Source organism: Eptatretus burgeri, chromosome 4 (assembly GCF_056783735.1).
Source record: "Eptatretus burgeri isolate ZD-2024b chromosome 4, Ebu_testis_v1, whole genome shotgun sequence".
In the NCBI taxonomy this organism is placed as follows: Eukaryota; Metazoa; Chordata; class Myxini; order Myxiniformes; family Myxinidae; genus Eptatretus; species Eptatretus burgeri.
The window spans coordinates 139,076,877-139,089,475 of NC_140964.1; the positions used below are offsets into that span (position 1 = coordinate 139,076,877).

The window sequence follows — 12,599 nt, forward strand, 5'->3', positions numbered from 1 at the left end:
AGTTCTCACGAGGGAAGGGAATTTCAACATGGCGGCGATTTGCCCTGCGAGGGCATGCTGTACGTGTACGTGTGTATCACGGATTTGGAAACCTTGTGCACACAGACAGCCAGAGTCCCTGTAATTCAGTTATTTCGATAAGTGTGTGTTTATAGTCAAGGTCCCGTCCTGTCTTATGGGAATTTCGTCCTGTCTTATGGGAATTTCGTGTGTGCGCTGCGAGTTATTTATTCGTCAGGTTTATTACATCCTCTACAACAACACCAACTCCAACAACAACAACGCCAGCATCCCGCACTCAACCCCGTCGCCATTGCCCACGTGTTTTTGGCTGAGGGTGTTGGCGGAGCCTCCGTTGCTTCGGATCGAGGCTCCGCTCCAAGGAAGGGCATGGACCATTACCTCCAGCCAATGAGTGAAGGGCGAGCACCACACGCACGCTCCAGCCAATCGGGAGGCCGACCACGAGTCGCATGACAACCCACCGACCAATCAGGAGGTGAGTGGCGAGGAGAAGAAACCCCTCCCACCTCAGAAGAGTAGAGTGGTTGTCAGGACTGGGGTTCGGCAGACAGGAGTGATCCACCCCCAACGCCACCCCGAGCGGGCGAGTCATGATACACGAAAACCCAATCACGTGATACAGCACAGTGGCAACTGCGGAGGGTCTGCAGTCTTGGTGCTGACAATGCCAAGGTCGTGTGTTCGAGTCCCACCGTGGTGGTTCGGGTCGGTGTGACCGCACAAAGCGAGACAGGTACCCCGGCCAGGCTCTGGTCCCCCGGCTTGCCTTTCTCTCCTGGGCTGAGGACCGACTGAAGACCCACGGGGTCCATTTTCGTGTGTGTGTGTGTGTGTGTGTGTGTGTGTGTGTGTGTGTGTGTGTGTGTGTGTGTGTGTGTGTGTGTGTGTGTGTGTGTGTGTGTGTGTGTGTGTCCGTGGATCCGTGGGTCCCACCTGTAAGTAGAATCGTAAAGTGCCTTGTTCATTGTATATTACATTTCTTTATTCGTCATAACTCTGCTCGGTGTCTCCCTTCCCGAATAATATTTGCAATAAACCTATGTTAAATGTACCTGCTCGTTTTCTGTGCTTTCGCCCATTGACCCAGCACGGTGCGAATTGAGAAATAGTGAGGCCATTGGTGCCATAAATTGTTCATTTGGACCGATGGATCTTGATAATCCCTGCTTGGTTTACACCCGATCGGCTCGGTAAACGGTCCGTTCCGCCCAAGGTCCGTCGAGGGTGTGACGTCCCCAGTAATTTGACGGTGTGAGTAGTTAGGTATATTGAAATTAGGCAATTAACCCTCGCCCACGTGGTCAAAATATTGGCGTCCACGGTACGCTAAGGGACCTGTGACCTTTGGAGTTATCCAAGGGTCACGACCTAAATTCCGGGTGTTCGTTGGGAGCCGAATCCACTGCTCCACCTCGTGGTCATTTATCACCACTAGACTCCGGCCCACAACAATATATATATATATATATATATATATATATATATATATATATATATATATATATATATATATATATATATATATATATATATATATATATAAATATTTTCATACATGTAGTGATTAGAGTGGATATTATACATACATAATAAAGTGATGATACACATCTTGTACACACACACACACACACACACACACACACACACACACACACACACACACACACACACACACACACACACACACACACACACACACACACACACACACACACACACACACACACACACACACACACACCATGAATTACCACTTTCCTGGAAGATAAATTTTCAGGTTCAACTCGTCCAATCATCTGAGAAACGAGATTTGTGATTTGATAGGAAACGTACATGATAATGAAAGGAGGGGGGGAGGCAGGGTGTGGGGGGGCGGGAGACAGCGTGGCAGGGATGCAGGGGATGTGGGGGAGTGGGGGTGTGGGGGTTGTGGGGGAGTGGGGATGTGGGGGGAGTGGGGATGTGGGGGGAGTGGGGATGTGGGGGGAGTGGGGATGTGGGGGAGTGGGGATGTGGGGGATGTGGGGTGGGAGTGGGGATGTGGGGGAGTGGGGGTGTGGGGGTTGTGGGGGAGTGGGGATGTGGGGGGGGAGTGGGGATGTGGGGGGAGTGGGGATGTGGGGGGAGTGGGGATGTGGGGGGAGTGGGGATGTGGGGGATGTGGGGTGGGAGTGGGGATGAGTGGGGATGTGGGGGATGTGGGGGGGAGTGGGGATGTGGGGGATGTGGGGGGAGTGGGGATGTGGGGGATGTGGGGGGAGTGGGGATGTGGGGGATGTGGGGGGAGTGGTGATGTGGGGGATGTGGGGGGGAGTGGGGATGTGGGGGATGTGGGGGAGTGGGGATGTGGGGGATGTGGGGAGTGGGGATGTGGGGGAGTGGGAATGTGGGGGATGTGGGGGGAGTGGGGATGTGGGGGGAGTGGGAATGTGGGGGATGTGGGGGGAGTGGGGATGTGGGGGGAGTGGGGATGTGGGGGGGAATGGGGATGTGGGGGGGAGTGGGGATGTGGGGGAGTGGGGATGTGGGGGAGTGGGGATGTGGGGGAGTGGGGATGTGGGGGGAGTGGGGATGTGGGGGGAGTGGGGATGTGGGGGGGAGTGGGGATGTGGGGAGTGGGGATGTGGGGGAGTGGGGATGTGGGGATGTGGGGAGTGGGGATGTGGGGGGAGTGGGGATGTGGGGGAGTGGGGATGTGGGGGGGAGTGGGGATGTGGGGGGGAGTGGGGATGTGGGGGGGAGTGGGGATGTGGGGGAGTGGGGATGTGGGGACTGTGTTCATGACGTTCCCAGTGAGTTGTAGAATTCCAGAATAATTTCCCTGAGGAGTCCAACATCCCTGACACGGAATGTCCCCCGAAGATTAACGAGGAATGTTACATTTTAGACCCACACGAAGTTTGGGAGTTTTTAGATGATGAATCAGGTTTTTATCTCCATTCAGGTGATGAAGGTTAAATATCCCACGGAACAGGTAAAGTCGGTAATCGTACCTCGTTTCACCTCCTCATTTAGAGATAAAATTGGATTTACAAGTTAATAATAAAAGGTTTCTGGTAGTTTTGTAGTTAAAAGGAAGAATGAGGTTTAATCCTCGTTGTACGAAGTTTCGTGATGATGATTAATAAACAACGTGGTGAATAAAACAAAACGAGTGAAAAACACCTCATTAAATCAACAACCAAACACCTCAACAAACATTGAATAAAAACTCCTTTAACTTCCCTTCGTTTCCGTCATGAAGGAACAGAGAATTATTTTATATTTAAATTACCGTTTCCTTCTCTTTGTCCTCTTCACATCATTTCCTCCCCGACCACGAGGACCCGGGTTGGAGAGAACAAGGTCACAGGAACATGAACCCGGAAGTTCTTCCTCCTACTTCCGGTTAACTCACATCATTCTTCTTCTTCCTTCTCATAATCATTTTTATTTTCCTTTCAATCACTGATCTCTATTATAGTTGTTGACGAATCATATTATTATTATTTTTTGATTTTTTAATGTCGATCTTCATCTTGTTCTTCTTTTTCACCTCTTGTGTTTCACGACGCGATCAGAGCCTCGAGGCCCCATAAACTCCATGAACCCAAACTCATCGATTCCAGTCAAATATAAAAAATAAAACAAGTCACGGAGTTTATTCTGTTCGCCTCCATTTCCTTTATTAATTTTAAGACCGATTTTCAGAGTCGATGGAGATTCTGGATCAACTGATAAAGTGTATCCGGTTCACCCGACCAGGGGATCCCGAACTCTGGAACACAGAGTGAAACACGTGATCTGGTTCTCCTCAGTGTCCGAGTCTGATCCTGTGGAGGATTCCTTGGTCTCTTGGGGAAAGTCGAGGAGACGAGACCGAGGATCCGACCCAAGGGTTCACCCTGTATCACCATCTCCCCTCGGTGAATATCTCCCACAGAGATGACCATTTTCTTTTTTTCATGTTGATCATAATTCACAAAGGGCGGACGAACTCCTTGTGAGCCAACGACCATCCATATCTCGTTCCTAACAATGTCTGCGGACGACAGTAGATGATAAATGTTGTTTCTGGGACGCACATTCACATGAATGGGGTGAAAGGGAAAAACTTTCTGACCCAAGCCACAAAAGCTCAAAATAGGAGACACTTCCTCCCCCCCTTTCCCCTTCCCTCTCCCCTTCCCTCTCCCCTTCCCTTCCCTCCCTTTCCCTTCCCTCTCCCCTTCCCTCCCATCCAAGCAAATGTAAAATTGAGGCTCATTTATTTTTCCTTTAACATTCATTTCCATCGAGTATATTCACTTTATCTCTTCAAGCACGAAAGAAAGGGAAGTTCACTCTCCCTCCTTCGGTTCTGTAAAATTGGGAAGTCCCTTGAAGATCACAGTCGTACTGTGGAAATGAGGAAGTATTCTGTGTCCACGTCTCTCATGGTTATATATTAAATCATCAGAACATGAACACAACAAAGTTTAGCTAAAAGCAAACAAAACAACTTTTAATGAAAATATATTTAAAAGTATAAGTTTGAAATGAAAGAAAAGATAAAATCTCTATTTCAGCCCTCACACCCAAACCAAGCCCCGAAAGCCTGAAGTTATTTCCTTTATGAGACTCACCCGAAAAAACCCATTGTTGTGTCATTTCCCATGATGTCATCAACTTGACCTCTTTATTGTTAAATGCCAACTTGGGTTTGTTTCATTTGAGGAATGGAGTATTCAGAAGAGTACTCCAACCTTGCAGATCAATCGTTTTCACAAGATGAGAGGTGAGATCCTGAAACCAATTCATTATTTGTTGTTTCATGCAGAATTAAATCACGATACAACCAATAATTTTTGTATGTTTTTTTTCTAACAGGTTTTCCACAATAAGAACATCGTTGATAACTGATCTGGAAAATGAGTCCTTTGAATATCACGAGGAATGGCAAAAAATGAATGACTTCCTTAAAGACATTCAATCGTTCAGGAGATAATTGAATGACATTATTGTTGGATGGAAGGAAGTCCTCTCATGTCCTCTGACCTTGAATGAGTCGAGTCAAAGGAGAGAAATGATCTCGCTGTGTGTCTGTGTTTCTCTGTGTGTCTGTCTATATCTCTCTAACGTGTTGACTCATTATTTTTTTATTTTACTTTTCAGTTGAAACACCTGTCTGGATGAACCAAACACACAAGTTAATCTTCTGGAGAAATCTGACACGGCCCTCGATCTTCTGGAGGTAAATGTGTTATTTATTATTTTATTAATATCATGATATAATCATCTTTACACACCCCAATTGTTCTTCCCTCTTTGTTTTGAACAGAATATGTTGACCGAGTTTCAAAATCACAAACCATCAGACTGCTGAGAAAGAAGATTTTGTTCAATGTACTTAATCTTGTTTAATTAAAAATGCTTTCCTTATAATTATCTGATTTTGAATTACAAAAAAATAATAAAGGAGTTGTGAAGGGGGGGGCTGGGGGGTTGGTGCACTCCCCCAACGACCCAACACCCCCCCCTCATCCCTCTCCCCTCCCCGTGCGTGTGGGGAACAGTGGGGATGGGATGAGGGGGACGGTGGGTCAAAGGTGTGGGTGCACAGGGGGTGGGGCTTGTGTGCGTGGAGCTATTGTGGGTGGGGTTTGTGTGGATGTGCCTTATGTGGTTGGGATTTGTGTGTGTGGGGTTTGCGTGGGTGGAGCTTGTGTGGATGTGGCTTTTGTGGCTGGGATTTTCATGGGTGGGGCTTGTGTGGATGGTGTCCAAAAGGGGCAGAGTTTAAAAAAAATTCAATTTATCTTTAACTTTTGTAATTCCTGTGAATAAAATGAACCTAAAATCTCTTCCCCCTTTAAATCACATAATTTGTAAATCCAAGGAACTGGTAAATCCAAGGAACAGTTTAATTTTCATTGAGGTATGAATCGTATCATTGTACTTATCCACAATGCCCTGAATTAAAGATAACCATTGTTGAGAACCGAGTTGAGTTAATTTTTTATATAGTCTCTCTTTTAAAGTGTGATTAAAATGCTCAATTACAACAGCTTTTCCTCCATAAAAGGTGCTGTGTAATGTAATTTTATTTTAAAGGAAATTCATAAATGTTTTGTTGTAGAACTCTGTACCCTCATCAGTCCACGATTTTTTTTCGGTTTTCTCTTGCTTTTATTGAATATCTGTTGGAAAGCAAACAAAAGAGTATTACCTGTTTTGTTTTTCAAAGGAACAACCCATGCGTATCTACTCCTCAAATCAATAACGGTTAAAGCATACTTGTACCCCTTATCATTATTGAGTTCAATTAAATCAGCAGACCAGATATAATCAACTTCCTTGGAATAAACCTTCCTTCTCTGAAACTTTGTGATTATTGGTTCATGTTATTCATCAGCTAATTGCTCTTTAATCTTAATGACATCATTAGAGCCTATAAGTTTTTTTGAATTTCCAAATCCAAGTTTCAATTTCGCACTGATCATCTTCTTCACGATGAACCGATCAACTTTTTCTCTCATGGTTGGATTTTGTAGCAGAGACAAATTATACAGCATTTCTCTATCGGCTTCATGTTTTTCTTCTAATGTCGTGTTGTTCCCGAAATCAATATCATGCTTCATGCACACTTCATCAACCATATTGATGGGTTTGCTCCACGGTTTAAGATTATCAGCCTCATCTAATCTTTTATTCAAGTTTATTCCTGGACCACAGAAATAATACCCTGGTAGATGTAATTCCCCTGGTATGCCAGTTGTAAATTTACTTCCTGATTAAAACTTTTGTATATCTTGCCCTCCTTTGTATTTGGTGATTAATTTACTCTTTTTTTGAGCCACACACCAAACATGTACCTTTTTGTATAACCCTATTATTGTTACTTTTAACACAAGAAATATTTTTACTCTCAGTTTTCTTTTTACATTTGAGACATCAACTCATTTATTTATGTGAAAAATTCCTGCAGAGTGCGAAAACCTTTTTAGTTTCCAACATGCATATTTGAATCTTAATTTTTAAAACCGAAAGAATCCTGAGCAATGTCTTCACTCTCTCCTCCATTTATTTAAGAAAAAAAAGGTGAAACTTTAATCAAAGCCAATTACACCAACATCAACAATAAAATCTTTTCCTTCTTTCTCTTCTTTATCTCCACTTTCTCGTTTAAATCTTCTCCCTGAAATCGATGTTAATATTCTTGATGCATATATTTCTAATAAACTTGCCAATTCTTTGTTTTCCTCCTGAATTGGTTGAGATTGATTTATTTTCTGCAACACCTTTGATCTTTTTATAATCTCACTGGTTTCCATATTTTTATATTTATTTATTCTCTCTCTTTCCTCCCTCTCCCTCTCCTCCTTCTCTCTATTCTCCCTCTCTTCTTTCCCTTTTTTTCTCCATCTCCACCTTATCTCTTGTCAGTTTCTTCAACTCCTTCCTCATCCCTTGCTGTCCTTGAATAACTTTCACCCCATCGAATATTGGTTCACGAGTCAGGAAGTGACCACGATATTCGTTATGGGTGTGTCTGTCTGTTTTTATGTCTGTCCTGAGCATAGCTCCGTGGGTTTTGATCCGATCCTGATAAAATTTGGGTGAGGTTTATATCATGATCTAGTTGTGTTTTCCCGAGAATGGGCATGCTGTGCCCATTATGGGCGGAGCCACGCCCAAAAAACGTGTTTTTAGGGGGTAGCTGGTTTCAAGTTACATCTTCTCCGAGGGGGTTTGTGCGAATCTGGCAGGGGTTTCGGTATTTGGTTAGCCCAATGGCACCTGCATAGCCCCACGGAGCTCGATTTTTCATTCTCGTCCCAAGGTCAAGGTCACAAGGTCACGAACTTAGAAAATGTCAAAAAAAAAATCAATAAATTGGGCATCAAGCTCCTCGGGTTTTCAACTGTTTTGAATGAAAGTTGGTATGCAAGTAGTGCTCTTCGAGTACTACAACTTTCATCATTTACGTTTTTCCCGATTCCCGCCAGTTTTCCCGTGGCATCCCCTCGAGAACCATCGCCATCTCCAGAATTGTCATACACATATTCATCTGGATTCTGCGATGCTCTTGAATCCACAATTATTTTTCTCATAATAGGAAACCAATAAGATTTGTTGACGATTTCTAAAAGAGTTTTATATTTCATCATGTCCGTGTGTGTGTGTGTGTGTGTGTGTGTGTGTGTGTGTGTGTGTGTGTGTGTGTCCGTGTGTGTCCGTGTGTGTCCTTGGGCACTGTCTCAAAGAAGAATGGTTAAGTGCTTGATAGTACATTGGTTGCATTGCTTATTCGGTGTTAATTCTGCTGTGCGTTTCCACTTTCCCGATTGTAAATAAATACCCCATTTGTTAAATGTATCAGCTCGTTTTTGTGTTTCTTTTATTGGCTTAGCGCGGTGCATGTTGGTGAATTAGCAAGACCGTTGTTGCCACCGTAAGTGGACATTTGGACCGACGAATTTCGGTAACCATCTGCTCGGGTTACGCATGGGTCGAGCACGATTACGGCTCGGCTCGTACAAGTGCCGTCGAGGGTGTGAATCCTCGGTAAATCGCCACATGATCTTCTAGGTGATTTGAAGATTGGCAAATAACCCTGTACCACGTGGTGGATTTCATGACGTTTCACGGTCCTGTGAGGGACCCGTAACTTTCGGAGTTCTCCGGAAAGGTACGATCTAAATTCCAGGTGTTCGGCGGAGCTGACTCTACTGCTCGATGCCGATACCCGGCCCACAACAATATGACACCAAAAGTGTCGCATGTGCTACAAGAGCAGCATTGATGGCAAAAACATTTGATTTGGGATTTTGTGCAATCCCACTATTGTCTTAAATTCAAGTATGAACCCTTTTGCAACTCACAATTTTCCCAAACCATTTTAAAATCTTCGATAAAATGTGCACTTTGTGGAAGTTTCACGTTAAAAGTCCAATTTGCACTTCCACAGACATGATGAGGAAAGTCACACACCAAAACAATCATGTGATGATCGGAAAAAAACAGACAGCCTCATATGAGAGTTCTTAACCAGATTTTCCATTTTATGATAAACATAAAATCTGTTTCGGCAAATTTGCCTGCACGATGGAGCAAGGTCAGGTAGGTCAGGTATGGGAGCATGTGCCAGAACAGCGCGTCGCTGCGTCCACTTTCCGCCGGTACTCCAGGAGTCTCCGTCTGGCCATCCCCCAGGCAGATGCCAGGCCCATCCCCATCTCCTTGAGATGATGGTCAAACTGCTGCAACCATGAGGCACGTGGTCAGCCCACTGGCCTCCTCCACTCATGAGACTCCCTCGCTGAGAGAATCTGGTGAGCAGGATCAGCGTCAGGAAAACGAGCCACATGTCCATACAGCCGCAACTGACACTCACGGACTAGGCAGGTAACAAATCTCATCCGAGTCTCTCTCAGCAACCGCTCGTTGGACACAAAATCCGACCAGCGATAGCCAAGGATTCTCCGAAGAGACCTGGTACCAAAGGAATTAAGTCTCCGTCTCAGATCCTTGGTCAGAGTCCAAGTCTCGCACCCATAGAGCAAGACTGGAAGTACCAAGGACCTGAAGACTCGGACTTTCGTCCTCCCGCACAGGTACCGGCAGCGCCACAACCCATGATCCAGTGAATCCATGACTCCCCAGGCCCGACCCACACGTCTATTAACCTCTGACTCGCAGCCAGCAGAGACATGAATATCACTGCCAAGGTAAGTGAATCTCTCCACCATCTCAACATCCTCACGACAAACAGACACAGACAGGACAGCAGCATCCAAGATGTCACCGAAAGCCTGGATCTTAGTTTTGACCCAAGAAACCCGTAATCCCAGCGGCTCCAACTCCTCATTCAGCACCTCGAGGGCCCCCAAAAGGATGTCTAAAGTCTCCGCAAAGATGACTGCATCATCTGCAAAATCAAGGTCCGAGGTCTTGACATTCCCAAACGATGCACCGCAACTTGATCTCTCCGACATCCTCCCGAAAATCCAGTCCATACAAGTGCTGAAAAGTGTGGGGGCAAGTACACATCCCTGACGAATTCCAGTAACAACTGGAAATAAGTCAGAGGTGGTACCACCACACTTCACAGCACTCTCAGTACCAGAGTAGAGTTCAGACATCAGATCGATCAGTTTTGGTGGCACCCCACGAAGACCAAGAATCCTCCAGAGGACATCCCGATTCACTGAATCGAACACTTTACAGAGATCAACATAGGCTGCAAGCAGCCCCTGACGAAACTCTCGTCTGCGTTCGGTGAGGACACGAAGGGCAAGGATACGGTCAATCGTTGACCTCTTTGGTGTAAAGCCTGACTGCTCTGGACGCTGGTGCTCAAGCAGATGGTGGCGAACCCTATCAAGAATTATCCGAGCAAAGACCTTGCCCGGCACTGAGAGCAGCATCACCCCTCGGTAGTTGTTGTAGTCTTGGCGATCACCCTTCCCTTTCCAGAGAGGGACAACAAGGCCCCTCTTCCAGTCAGTTGGGATGATGCCTGTGTTCCAGGCAGAGCACAAAACTGCATGCAACGACACGAGTGCAGCATTTCCCCCAGCCTTGAGAAGTTCGGCATGGATGCCACAGATCCCTGGAGCTTTGCCTCGTTTCAACTGGTTCACCGCAGCCCGTGTTTCCACAAGCGCAGGTGGACCACAGTTGATTCGAGGGTCAGCAACAGGGATTGTAACACCCTTGACGTCCAACTCGACAGCTGGGGGATCAGCCTGGTACAACTGCTCAAAGTAACCAGCCCAGCGGGCCTTCACTTCAGACTCCTCTGTCAAGAGCCTACCACTCTCTGCTCGAACTGCAGTGCTCCGAGGGATGGGCTTGGATGAACGTAATGCGCGAATTCCCCTGTAAGCGGGACGAGAATCATCTGTCCACAGGTGATGCTCTACCCCCTCACAGATTCCTCGCACATAGGCCTCCTTGTCCACCCTCAGTGCACGTACAGTTTTACGCCTCAGCTCCCTGAACAGCTCAGCTCTGCCATTCAGCCTGGCCCTGCGACTCTGGTCAATGGTATCCAGTGTCCCTTGAGAGACAAAATTCTTCTTTGCCCTGCGGTGAGCTCCAAGACATCCACCGGCAACATTAAGGACGGTGGTCTTGAAGGCGCTCCACAACTCTTCAGGACCCCCCAAAGCACCCAGACTACCCAAGTGTCCACTCAGCCTGTTCGCAAACTACTCAGCTACTCTCTCATCCCTGAGCTTGGCAACATCCAGCCTAGGCTGGGATGGTACCATTCTCCAGGATTTAAGGTGCAGCTTTAGAGTTGCTACAACAAGCCTGTGGTCAGTATTGAGGAACTGAGCACTCCGGTAGACCCTGCAGTTCTGGATCATCCTCCAACGACCGTCAATGAGGACATGGTCCATCTCCTTTGCCACACCGTCAGCGTTGGAATACCAAGTCCAGCGATGAGCTTGTGGGCGCTGAAACCATGAACCAGCCACCCTAAGTCCATGACTTCTTGCAAAGTCAAGGAACTTAGTGCTATTCTGGTTCATAGTTCCTGACCCATGGGGACCAACACACACATCATAACTATCCCTATCAGTTCCAGTCGATGCATTGAAATCCCCCAAGACTAGAAGTGTATCTCGTCTGGGGCACTGATCAACCACAGACTCGAGCATGGCGGAGAATGCATCCTTCACGGTGAGATCACTCGCCTCAGTCGGAGCATAAACAGAGACCAGGGAAATGACACCGAAGGAGTGACGAATCCTTAATCTCATAATACGCTCGTTGACCGGTGTTACCTCAATTATCATTGGGGTCAGCTTATTGGACACAGCAACAGCAACTCCTTGGGTATGGTAACCATCAGAGCGACCAGACCAATAGTAGGTGTAACCACCCACCATTATCTCGCCGCAATCCGGTCTCCGAACCTCAGAGAGAGCTGCAATCGCGATGTCCAAACGCTTGAGCTCAGATAACAGAGACAGGTGATCATCCTCTCTTAGGGATAGGACATTCCAGGCACCCACCCGAAGGGACCGCCTCAGGTTAACCCAAGGAGACCGCCGTCTGGTGCACAACACCTCAGCACCACTCCGACACACTCTCCCGCAATTTGACCCAGGGATGTTACCCCGTGGTTTCCCTCCTATCATCAAATATTGGGCTTTGCCCCAATCCCGTCATCCGGTGAGCTGCCCTGCGAAGGGAAGCTGCACAGGAGGTACTCCCACGGAGTGAGTTTTCAGATTTTTTTGCGTTTTGCGGAATGCAGGGTTTTTCGGTGGCCGGAGTGCAAATCCTGCCACCAACCTCCTTATAAAAATATATTCTGCTTCGCTCTCTATTGCTACCCTTTTCCATTCCCATATTCCCAAGGCCCAAACTGATCATCATCCATGACTTAGATGGAGCAAGACACCAGTCATTGACTGGTCGGCTGAATCTTGAAGTTGCACGATAATGAGAAAGAGAGGAAGATGAGTGCTCTCATCGAACTCGGCGTTATCCCATTGTTATCCATTTTCGAGGAAGCTTTTAATGTTCATTTGCTCGGCAAGCGTTGGTCCAAATGTCACGAAATCTTCACCATATTCAACTCGTGTAGAATTTTTTCG

The 12,599-nt window shown here is 46.5% G+C and overlaps 1 protein-coding gene and 1 long non-coding RNA gene across 3 annotated transcripts in view; one reads left to right on the forward strand and one right to left on the reverse strand.

Annotated features, from left to right (window-relative positions):
- The window catches only part of LOC147029232 (uncharacterized), an 82,105-nt gene extending 73,153 nt beyond the window's left edge, over positions 1-8,952 (forward strand). For both annotated transcript variants that reach the window (XR_015056858.1, XR_015056859.1), the window contains 2 exons: positions 5,158-5,236; positions 5,324-8,952. This is a non-coding gene — a long non-coding RNA (uncharacterized LOC147029232). The remainder of the gene's footprint in view (positions 1-5,157; positions 5,237-5,323) is intronic.
- LOC147029234 (uncharacterized) overlaps positions 1-12,599 on the reverse strand; it is a 113,195-nt gene that overhangs the window by 7,290 nt on the left and 93,306 nt on the right. The window lies entirely within an intron of this gene.